Raw genomic sequence first — 12,749 nt, 5'->3', positions numbered from 1 at the left:
TTAAAATGACTGGCATGATAAGAAATTAAAAAAGAGAGAAGGAGAAGATGTGTGAAATCTGCCTCAAGGAACTGATAAAGTCATGCAAAGGAGAATCAGGCACTTTTATTTTAGGGCATTCAGTTAACCTAACCTAACCTGAATAGATAATAATTTACAATAGCTTAAAAAAGAATTTGAAAACTAAACACTGTGATCATTCTATCTACAAGTGACTTTGATGTAACAAGCAAAAAAAATTAATTAGCAAAGTTGAAAATAATACACATGACGGGATATATTTTAAGTATCTTAGGAGAAAATTGAGATAACAAGATTGCAATGTGGAAATCTTAACTAAGAGGGAAAAGTTAGATAATTTGGAATAATTACCCAAAGTAATGAAACTGTAACCCCTCTGTACATCACTTTAAAAATAAGTGAAAAAAAGATAATTCATTGATTTAATTATATAAGGCACATTTCTGAATATTTATGTTAAAAAACTACACTAGACACTGAAGATCCAGTCAGTAGTTACATATGTATGATGTACTTTTCAAGAAGTTCACAGCACATGGGAGAAATGAACAAGAAAGGGTAGAATAACGTGTATTGAACAAAGAACTTTTCAGAGGACTGAAATGAAGCAACTGTCTCAGATTTAATCATTCCAGATATTTAAATATTAAGCAGAAATAAAAACAATAAGAATAATAGGAGAAAGATGGATTTTTCCCATTTATGGTCCCATGTTGTCAGAGGATATAATGACCTTTAAAAATTTGTGGTCTAAATTTATTTTCCAAAATTCTTATATTTAAAAAAATTCTATCTGTGCACATGCTAATCTCATGCTAGCTCTTCATGGTTTCTATTTTCAAAACATTTCAGCTCTTGTTTTTATTTATTTTAATTATCTTTAAGTAGTTGTAGAAAGGAGTTGCCATTTAACAAAGCCCATAATCAATGTCACCCCTTTCAAAATGTCTCACTCAATCCTCCCCTATCAACACTTAACTTCCCTTCTCTTACTCTCCCTAATTTTCGAGGATATACACTGGAGTTTTCATTGCATTCTCTCCCTCCTCTCCTTTATTATCTGTTCACCTCTTCCTCCTGAACCTACCCCACACTTTTTCATTGTGGGATTAACATTATTTGTGAATTAATAAATGGTGCCTATTTTGCTTGACAAATGCACATAACTTGTCATTTTCTAATGAAAGTATTTGTAAACTTAAAAAAGGATAATTGCTAATGATGTCATTCATTCATCCACTCATTCACACACAAACACAGCCTCTCCTACCCTACCATTTCTTACTTTCAATTTTCCCCAAAGATCATAACCTCAAACACTGTGTATTTTAGCTACATTGAGTAGCATTTATTTTCCATTGACAAGACTATAAATTCCATTAAGGAAAGCATTTTAATATAATTTATTAAAATATCTTCCAATGCTTCGAAATAGGACAACATATAGAAAGCACGTATGGACTATTGAGTCATTGAAAGACTACAATGAAGATAGCTGATTTCTAACTAGATCCATGCTAAATCATACCTGCTCTTATGATAAGGCATATAGTCTTTATCTGACTGAACATGGAACTTCCACACTGCCTATGTCCTAATCTTTAGGAACTGTGTTCATGGCAAAAATCAAGAATGAGGAAATTTGATATACTGGTCTAGTTTTAACAGTGACAGGATTTTTTAACAAACTAAAAAAATATTTGGCCTTAAGATAGTCATATTTAGTCTTCTTACAATAATTATGGGATTTTTGAGCTCAAAACTTCCATCTCACGACTGTAACTGAAAAAAAAAACTATGAAGAATTTGAACTTATGAAGCAGTAGTAAATTTAAGTTGTTCGGTTTGTATACTATAGCCAAATATGTGAACATTTTGTCTCTTGATTTCTATCAGCACAGCATTTTACAGTGTTGGATTATTTTTCTTTAGAAGGTAAAAAGGTACTAGAAATAAATATAACGTATTTAAAACTCAGGGCAAAAACAAGGCCCATGACATCTAAGATTCCTATCAATTACGTGTTCAGTTTTCAGTGCAGAAGGGACAAAGCACTATTGCCAATCCACATGCTTAGGAAAACAGATGTAAATTTCACATACAACTGAAAGTCGCATTTTTCTCGGGAGAGTATCGATGCCAACGTCATGTTGGGAAATGTTAGTTATTCATTCAGTTTTTGAATACCTGTACTTTCATCAAGATACAGTGTCTAAAATGTGTGGTCACAAAAATGAGCGCACAACTATTATCATGTCTATTAATACTGAGATTTAAAAATATTTTGATTTACTAAATTTTAGACTTACTGTTATAAAATAAATACCTTCTCCTAAAATATAAATATGTCCCTTCACAAATATAGCACATCAACTGGTAAGCATGTGCATATGATAACAAAGCCTCCTAAGTTTCAATTTACTGCTGACAGAAAAGAACAAGCTGAAAGATTATTAACTCATGAGATAATGTGAGTATTCATTTTCAAATGGGTTTACTGCTTTATTAGAGAAAATAGTATAATTCTAATGACACCTTTTACTCATTTACTTTATGTATGATAATACCCAAAGAAGGAACATATCACTACTGAAATAATGCTATTATATTTTAATCATACCACAACTCTGAAGTAAAACATTGCTTACATCATAATGTGATTATTAGTGTCCAGTTTAGATAATACTATCCGTCAGCTTGAACATTTACTAAATCACTTATGATTTCTGTCACTAGTACAGGAAAAACCTGTCACTTAATTTCATTTGCTTTCAAAAAGCAAACATTTTTTCAAGTTAGATGCTTGTTCTCACTGAGATGTTTGTATTTTGCTGCAAACTACAGACACAAGAAAATTGTCTTGACTGTATTGCAATAATTTATCAAGTGGGCTGTCAATTATTAATAAAAATAAAACGTGAGTAAATTAAAATGCTCCCAGTTGCCAAGTAACTTTAGTGCATTGTCTTTTCCTCATTTCATTTATGATAATTCTTCATGGAACCATAGGTCGTTATCATCCAGTAGACATTAATTTTTTTCTGGCATTGATGCTTCCCCAAGCAATCTGTGACCATTTAAATACACATTAGGAACAGTTTCGGAATGTTTTATTATCTGTTTTTAATAAATATAACTTTGTAGCATAGCAAAGTGGACCTGTGAGAATGCCTTCACAGACATGCATTTGTGGTAAAGAAGGAGAGAGAGAGAGAGAGAGAGAGAGAGAGAGCGCTCAAAGTTGGTGACATTATAAATCTATAAATAGAACTGTATCTGAAAACATAAACCTATGCCCCAGAACACCAGTTCTGTGTCTGAATTCCTAATTTAAGAAAAACAGAAGAGAAACAACAAACATGAACAAACCAATTAAATTTGATATGGGATTATTTGATGAATAAAAACATTTAAAGTACATTTCACATCACTGTGGTTTTAGCTGAAAGGTGAAGTGCTTTCCTGTCATGCATGGAAACAATCTAGATTCAGTTCCAAGCACTGTGCAATAAACAATAGTGACAAACTGACTGAAGCACATTTTATGTCAACATTACTGCCAGTACTTAGAATTATAATACTGACTTGAATAACACAGACTCCATGGCACTTATTTCTTTATAAATTCTCTTAAGCCACACAAGTGCTAGAAACTTACAGGTCCACCCATTCTAGAATAGTCAAGAAATAATGTGGGAACAAGTAGTTGTTACTCTTTTCTCAGAGCTATGCTAGACTGATGCTCAAAGGGTTGAGCATAGAAAACTTTTTCAAAGAAGCATCAAATTTAAGTAGTGCTAGGATAAAGACATAAGAAAATAATATACAGGTTAGTGAAATGATGTGTACAGTATTTGATAACCATTTGGAATATAAAGGCTATGGAAAAGAATTCTCAATTCAGAATCCTACCCCCTCATTTACTGGATCTGAGATCTTGGAGGAGATTCCATGTTAGACCTCAGCTTTTTCATGCTAAAAATGGAACTAACAAAATGACATAAAGATATGGTGATGAACACCTAAGGAAATGGAAAATAAAATTCTTTAAAGATAATCAGAGCTGACTCACGCTAGATAGCATAGTTTCCAATGCTGGTATTTCAATATGTGGAAGGAGGAAGGGAAAAAAATGCCTTTCTTTAAGTAAGGTCAATCTTCAGTGATATTCAAAAGTCAATACACACACATGAATATGGAAGTTTTCTTTAAAAATATTCAATTCCATCATTCTATATTATTGCTTTGGGTACTTTATCAAAAGTAGAAGAATTAAATGGTGGTCTAAAATTAGTGCTTAAAAATATTATTGAAGATGTAATTCCTATTGGAAACAGAAGTATCTCGACTTTCTCTTCTAAGTTTGAGCCATTTTTTATGCAATCAGTGGTTCTCCTCATTAATTTTGCATTTAAATGTTGTTTTTTTCTTGATTTCACTTTGCTTTACCAATGAATCTGCTTATGTAACACCATGAAGGTATACAATCTGATCTCATACATTATTCCCAGGGATTCACACTAATTATAATATTATGAAAACTTTTCTAAAGATTGTAAGAATGTCATTTCTTAATTCTTTGTCAGATTCTTGACATTTGTAGATATTAACTCATTTAGTTGATAGATAGCTATCCTATCACATAAATATCATTGTTTTTATGTTTCATGCTACTGAGCCTCAAATGTTGTCATGTTTTGCAGCCAAATCAGAAAAGCTGGAGACAAGATGAAAATCAGATATTTAATCAATGTACTAAGCAGCAAATGCAAGAGAACACAATTTCTTTTCCACAAAATTCATTTTGGAGAAAAGTAATCTATATTAGGTATTATTTTCAACGGAGGTTGGGAAATAACTAACATATGTTCTACTCATTTTATTGTTGTTTTTTTTAACTTTCCATTTTGTAGAAATGGAACTTTGATACACTCAGGAAAACTATTTTCTTATGGCTTTCAGCTGAATCCAGAATGCTCTTTATCCTAATCAAATAATCTAATTTTCAGGTGATGAATAGATACAAAATAGTGCAATGTATATTTAAAATAAACATTTAAAAGCTGCACATGAAACAGCAAAATGATGATGCTGATGCTGATGGTGGTGGTGGTAGTGGTGATGGTGATGATGATAATAGTAGGTAAATATTTTGGTTATTGTGAAAAAATAGACAAAATGAGATGTTTAACTTTTAGGTTAAAACAAAAAGCACATGCATTTAATATCCAGTGTACATTTTAAAATAATACTAGTAAAGCAAGAAAGGTATAAAATAATTTCTCTTTAGGGAAATGGCACATGAAATTGTAAAATTACATGTAAAATTAGGTACATAAGAGAATATAAAAACTAGTTATGTTTGGTTCAAAGATAGAAATGTACCATGAATTGAGCCCTCCAAAACTGTGATAAAAACATGAAAAGACAAAAATAATTTTAAAGAGTTAAAGAAATAATGAATAAGAGGAGGGGAGAGAAGAAAATAATTTTAAAGAATTAAAGAAATAATGAATAAGAGGAGGGGAGAGACAAGAAGTAGCTAGGAGGAGAGAGGAGAGCTGGGGAGAAAAATAAATGAAGAAGATGGAAAGAACAGACAGATCACAATTACTTGAAAAATCAGATGCTTACAACATAGTACAAATAACATTGAAAGCGATCTATAGAAAGTTCCAGAGAGGGCTGGGAATGTGGCCTTATGGCAAAGTGCTTGCCTAGCATGCATGAAGCCCTGGGTTCGATTCCTCAGTACCACATAAAACAGAAAAAGCAGGAAGTGGTGCTGTGGCTCACGTGGTAGAGTCCTAACCTTGAGCAAAAAGAAGCTTAGGAACATTGCTCAGGCACTGAGTTTAAGGCCCAGGACTGGAAAAAAAGAAAAGAATAAAAGAAATTCTGTGGAAATTTTGACAAAATATGAAGTAAAAAGTTCCAAATTTATTAAAATATATTATCTTTTGAATGGCGATTTATGAATGTATAGAATGCACATAATGAAAAGTAGTCTCTCAAATCGAGAAATCAGAACTCAATAATACTTCATTCCTTTCTGCTGTTAGCAAAAAGATGAATGACACAGATGATAGCAGATAGATTCTTTTAGGCAGGATATTAAATTTTAAACAGGCAATTCAAAGGAACTTGTTAGTGGCAGTTTTAGCTTTTGTCTTCTTCTTCTTTCTGTGAGTAAAGATGAATGTAAAATAGTGAAGATTTTGCTAGTAAAAGTACTGATAATTATTCATTAGGTCCAAGTTTGAAACTCAAAAATAGTAATGCCAGTAGTGGCAATTGGTTTTGCAATTTTAAAAAGGAGACTAATATAGAGAAATATGACACCTGAAGCACTGGAATTTTTGGATTAATAAGTCACCATAATACTTTCAATGTGTAAAGCTTATTGAGAGCGTTGCTGGATTATCCATGTTATCCACACCTGACAGAAGAATATGTCCCATAATTTCTTCCATCTCATGCCCATAGATGATAACTAATAGTCGATTATAACTCTCTAATTCCAGTTCTCAATAGCAATTTTCTTTGTGCTCACATTTATTATTTCAGAAACTTAACGATCAAACATCCCTGTTGTGATCTAATTATTTAGTCAATGATGAGGACAAGAAGCCTCTGGAATATGAGACTCACAGTAGTCTATTACGTAAATTAGGGAAAAAATAAACACAATGGAAAAAGCATGAAAACAGACCTTTGCATTCCTAACATAGAAACAAAAGATAATTTTATTTGACCATGTATATGTAAGTGATTAGAGATCCTCTGCTACTACTTAGAGATGACATATGTGCTAAATATTGCTTGAATTTATTCATCAAGATCTGTAATGAAAGATGACCCATGTTAGGTCCAAGCACCAAGAAGACCTTCCTTTTCTGTGGAAGGAATGTGATGTCCTGTTGAAATAGGATCGCTAAGGTAGAGTTTTGTTCCAAATTTGAAAAGGATCCACTGATTATGTCTTCAGAAAGGACACAGACACATTTCCTTCATTACGACAATGAACAGAAATAATGACAGTGCAATTAAAAAAAAAAAAACCTCTCTGTAATTTCTAGCCTCTGTACTTGAGAGACTGGATTGGATGTTACAGTGAAATGGCTTCTTGATTGCTCTGAGAGTTTGGAACTGGCAGAAGCCAGGAATACTACTTCAATGGAAAGAAAAGCCAATGTAAATTTAATTATAAGCAGAAAGATGCAAACTTAAAAGAACATCTCTCTGGCCCTCATGCAATGAAATAAGGTGTCAGAACTATATCATAATTAACATCAGTGTCTGAGAAACAGAGATGTACACGTGGTCATCTAGTTAGCCATGAGTTCTCAGTAATTTTCATACATGAGTTAATTTACTCCATTGCCCCATAAATGAAGATAAAAGCAGCACATTAGACTTTTAGGAGGGTTCTACAGTAGATACATGTTAATTTCCTTGATTTTCCACCTAGCTTTTCGTAAAGGTGTCTTCAGCTCTGGAGAAAGAAAAGGGTGAAGATAATTGCCAACACTTTTCAGATCTTTTTGCATACTGCCTTCAGGTTCACAATGATCTCTCATGAGTTTGAAGGGATCATGAATAAAATTTGTCCTACGTAGAGACCAAGAAAGTGAGTTGATGAATGGAATTAATTATTGCAGCTGGCACCGTGATATGGCCATTTCATTTAAGTTACTTTTATCAGATCTCTCATGTGTATTTTGAAAGATTTTCTCCATATCAGAAAGAAATATCTCATTATCTCAGTAGTACATGATGGAAGAGCTGCAAACCCATAACCAAGATCAAACCAAAGATCCTTGAGAACCTCACTATAACTAAAAGAATAAGCACACATATCTGGAGACTTATTGAAATTAGTCCATCCATTCAAACAATGAGAGGAGAAATAAAGAATAAGAGCTAGGTAAATGTATAAAGATTTGAATTTCTGTTTCATCTGTAAAGAAGACATATTAAACATATCAAACAAAATAGTTTGAGTAAGTTAGCTTTTACAAACACAGTCCATCTGGCTTTTCTACTGTAGAGGATCCATGATGACCTTGGTATTTAGTATTATAATGATGGTCTAAAATATGTCACTTGCTTTCTATTTAAAGGTCTCCATGATGACAGACCATCAGAAATAGTTTTTTGCCCCTTTGAAAGTAAAATTATATTTTCAACTCTTGTTGCAGGGTTTTCGTGAATTTTCAGCTCTGCGGCCCAATCTACTTTCCCCAGACTCTGATCATCTGAGCATCCTATAAAACCTCATGCTAATCAACTACAAGAATGGCATCTGGGGCTGGGGATATGGCCTAGTGGCAAGAGTGCTCGCCTCGTATACATGAAGCACTGGGTTCGATTCCCCAGCACCACATATACAGAAAATGGCCAGAAGGGGCGCTGTGGCTCAAGTGGCAGAGTGCTAGCCTTGAGCAAAAAGAAGCCAGGGACAGTGCTCAGGCCCTGAGTCCAAGCCCCAAGACTGGCCAAAAAAAAAAAAAAAAAAAAAAAAAGGATGCATCAAACTGAAAGAAACCAGTGAACTAGGATGAAAATTTGATGCAGACACAATGACAAGAGAAGAAAAATGAGAGTTGCCAGTATAGCCAGATAGTAGTAGCCTTTATGATAGAAAAATGTTTACTAAGAGTTTGTTGTAATTTGCTACTGAAAGAGTTCAAAAGTCAAAATCTAAATCCAAAATGTAACTATGATCCTCAACCTATGCCTATCAATTAATAGTGATTTTGGTTTTATTGTGCAATCTTATTTTATACTATAAAATAAAGACGCATGTATGTTAAATAAACTTTATACTGCTGTTAAAGTATGCCTCGTGAAATAAAGAAGCAGTAATTAAAATTTGTTTATAGGAGAGTATTATGAATGATTAGTATTTTGTAAGCTGACAGTGATTTTTTTTTCAAGTATCAAGGATTAAATTCAGAGCTGGGTAGTTTGCTTGGGTGACTGATATTCTAACTCTTGATCCATACCTCTAGCCCTGGTCCTTTGTTCACTACTTTGGAAATGGAGTCTCCCTGGTTGGATTAAAACTTTAATCCTCAGAATGTCAGTGTTTTGATCAGCTAGGATTAAAGTATGAGCCACTGGTATCCAGTTAGCGAATTTTTTTTTTTTTTTTTTTTTTTTACATAGTGAAACTTTTTTTTTTTTTTTTTTTTTTGCCAGTCCTTGGGCTTGAACTCAGGGCTTGGGCACTGTCCCTGAGCTTCTTTTTGCTTAGGGAAAACTCTCCTCCACTTGAGCCACAGTGCCACTTCCTGTGTTTTCTGTTCATATGGAACTGAAGAATCAAATCCAAGGCTCCATGCATGCTAGGCAATCATTCTACCACTAAGCCACATTCCCGGGCATATAGTGAAACTTTTACTTGTTTTCTGTTTTTGTTGCCAGTCCTGGGGCTTGGACTCAGGGCCTGAGCACTGTCCCTGGCTTCTTTTTGCTCAAGGCTAGCACTCTGCCACTTGAGCCACAGCGCCACTTCCGGCTTTTTTCTATATATATGGTGCTGAGGAATTGAACCCAGGGCTTCACGTACACGAGGCGAGCACTTTACCACTAGGCCATATTCCCAGCTCCATAGTGAAACTTTTGAAGCGAAAGGGTCTCGATTTGTGCATGTATCTATCTTTAGACACATATTTTAGATTCCCCAAAGGAACCATATAGAACAGACTAAGTACTCATTTTGAGTAAATCTAAATATACTTCTGGAAATAGATAGCTAATTAAAAATGCAGAATATAGAAAATAGACATAGACTCAATAGAAGACATATGGCCTTCCACTAATTTATTTTTCTACTCTATTCTAAGCTTAAGTGTTTAACAAATGCACTATGTGTGTGCTCACTTTTCTAACTACTTTTCATTTTGACCATTTGTTATGAATTCAATATATAATTCATATATTGACATTTTAATTTTTCCTTCTCCTTTCTGTTGTTACTTTTTCAATCATTTTTTCATTTCCTATGTTTCTCTTCTCCAAAGGCAATATTCACAAAAATGTTAGAATTTGTTCCTATCAGTCTCAGTACTAAAACAATTCTTGAGGACCCCAAGTTTCAACCAATACTACTTTTATAAGCTATATAGTTGCCTGAACCATCAAATTACATACAAAATAGTATTATTTGAAGTTGGATTGCATTTATGAAGAAGAAGATACTAGACATCACAATGATATAATTGCTGAGAAAATGTTTTAAATATTGTATAAATATCCATACATTAATCATTTAGTCACTAGCTTTTTATAGATTATCAATCAGGGTTAGGTAATAATTTTCAATTCCTAGATTAATGCAAAATTTCATCCTGAACTGATGATGACATTTTCATCTTGTTCATCTTGTTCTATTTTGTACATTTATGTTCTACTGTCACCCCCTCACACACACAAATACACACACACTCTGTATATCATTCAGAAAATGAAAGAACATTTGTTCTTAAGGTAAAGAAACACATCCTGTTGGAACACAATAATTTGCCTTTGATGTACTAGAAACTAAACTTAAAATATGCTCAAAAATTTTATTTCAAATCCACATATACTACATATATTTTCATTTCATTTTATGCTTAAAATACAAACATTAAAAGTTCTGTGATGGAAGCATAGAATTCCATTGTGTATAAATATCTCAGTTGCTTGATCCATTCATCTACTGAGGGGCACCTGGGTCAGTTCCATATTTTAACTATGGTAAATAATGTTGCAGTTAACATGGTTGTGCTGGTGGCTTTAGTGTGGCCTTGTTTATGATTCTTTGGGTAAATGTCCAGAAGTGGGATTGCTGGGTCATAAGGGAGCTCTATGTTTAGCCTTTTGAGGAACTGTTCTCCAGAGTGGTTGAATAAGTATACACTCCCATCAACAGTGTAGTAGCATTCCCTTCGGCCACATCCCTGCAAGTATCTGTTGTTACTAGTTTTCTTGATAATGGTCAATCTTACTGGGGTAAGGTGGAATCTAAATGTTTCTTTGTTTGGCATTTCTTTTATGGCCAGAGGTATGCTTCCATCAGAAAGAATGATGTTGGCCCATTCAAAAGGAAATGGAAAGACTTGGAAAAACTTACACTAAGTGAAGTGAGCCAGACCCAAAGAAACACAGATTCTGTGGTTTCCCTCATTGGTAATAATTAGTATATGTCTAGGATAGTCCTAGAAGAGGATCACAGAACCTCAATATCTATGTATGTATGATCATATCAGATGATGGTAAGAGAAATGAACTCCAAGATATGGAAAAAAGAGGTTTCTCATTCTTGTTGCTATTTTTACTGTACTATGTGAACTTATTTTTTTCTTTTGTTTTTCTTCCCTATGGTTTATCCTCTGTTGTCACTGTATTTGATTTTGGTACCAGAGGTATTGCATATGCATTTATCTGAATTAGGGAAGGGAAAGGAAATATCAAAACAGTGAGACAAATGAAGGAGGAGGTAACAAGTCTGATAAGAAGTGTACTCCTGGCTATACGTATGTAACTGTAACCCCTCTGTACATTACTTTGACAATAAAAAATAATAATTTATAAAAATATGTTGGAAATCAACTGTACAACTTGGGGGCAGGGATGATTCCTCATGCTTGTTCTACATTATCGTTCTGCCTTGACTAGCTGGAGGAGAATTACTTTTCATTGGAATTTAAGATATTGAAGGTCCAAGTAAAATATGTTAATGTTTGGAGAGTCTAGCAATTTGAAAACAATTGAAATATGTATATATTTATTGAAAATATGAATAAATAGTGGCATAATCTCCTATATGTAGTCCATCCAGGAAATGTCTTTCTACCTATCCAAGCTAATGAACTTTCCCCACAGGAATACAATTCTTAGTAACAAATATTTTCAATATGACAATGAAAGCTCATAGTAGACTCAAGAAAGATGGAAAGAAATTGAATAAGAAGCCTGTAACCACACATGTAAAACCAGAATTTTTCTTAAATAGGATGGGGATCTTTATTTACTAAACAGGAGATTTCTAGTCCCAACACCACGGCGTGTTAACATGGATTTGCAACTCTTTTAGTTTATAGTGCAGGATAAAAAGAAATAGTTTGTTTTCTACTCCTGTGGATCTCATTAGCACTTATATTAAATTAGGACTACATGAAGAAATAAGTATATAAGATGATGGCATATAAATATATGCATTGTTTTTTTCTGGTGGAAAAAAGACATAACCTTTTGGTTTACTTGATTTATAATTTTGGCATTCAATACTTTCAGCATTCCTTCACTAGTCCCAGCATTCCACAGCTTACACGTCTTATATAAACAAGTCCAAACACATCATTCACTGTGAGTACTGGTGGCAAGGATGTGCTCAGTGACCAAAGCCCAACAAACTCTCAATGAAATAAGCAGCTTACTGTATTGCGACCAGGCAATGTGGGTAATTGATTCTCCAAGCCTGTTTGTTGTTGTATAAAAATAAAAGTAGGTTTGAAAACGTATTGCCTTCTACTCATTTGGACGATCAACAAACAGTAATGTTTTATCTTTGGTATTTAATGTACCAGAAAAGAAGTCCTTAATAGGGATCCGCTTGCAAAGAAATTACTTTGTGGGAGAACAACAAAAGTAACAGATCAAACAGGATTATATTCTGATGCTCTAAAAATCATTCCTGAGTAATTCTAGGATCTTCTCATAGAACATGGGTAAGTTTC

At 33.5% G+C, this 12,749-nt stretch overlaps 1 protein-coding gene across 17 annotated transcripts in view; it reads right to left on the bottom strand.

Annotated features, from left to right (window-relative positions):
• The window catches only part of Epha5 (EPH receptor A5), a 263,125-nt gene that overhangs the window by 101,558 nt on the left and 148,818 nt on the right, over positions 1 to 12,749 (bottom strand). The gene's annotated exons all lie outside the window — the stretch shown is intronic.

The sequence above is a fragment of the Perognathus longimembris genome, chromosome 16 (assembly GCF_023159225.1).
Source record: "Perognathus longimembris pacificus isolate PPM17 chromosome 16, ASM2315922v1, whole genome shotgun sequence".
In the NCBI taxonomy this organism is placed as follows: domain Eukaryota; kingdom Metazoa; phylum Chordata; class Mammalia; order Rodentia; family Heteromyidae; genus Perognathus; species Perognathus longimembris.
Note: the sequence above shows the minus strand (reverse complement) of the source record. Positions and strands in the feature narration are given on the sequence as shown.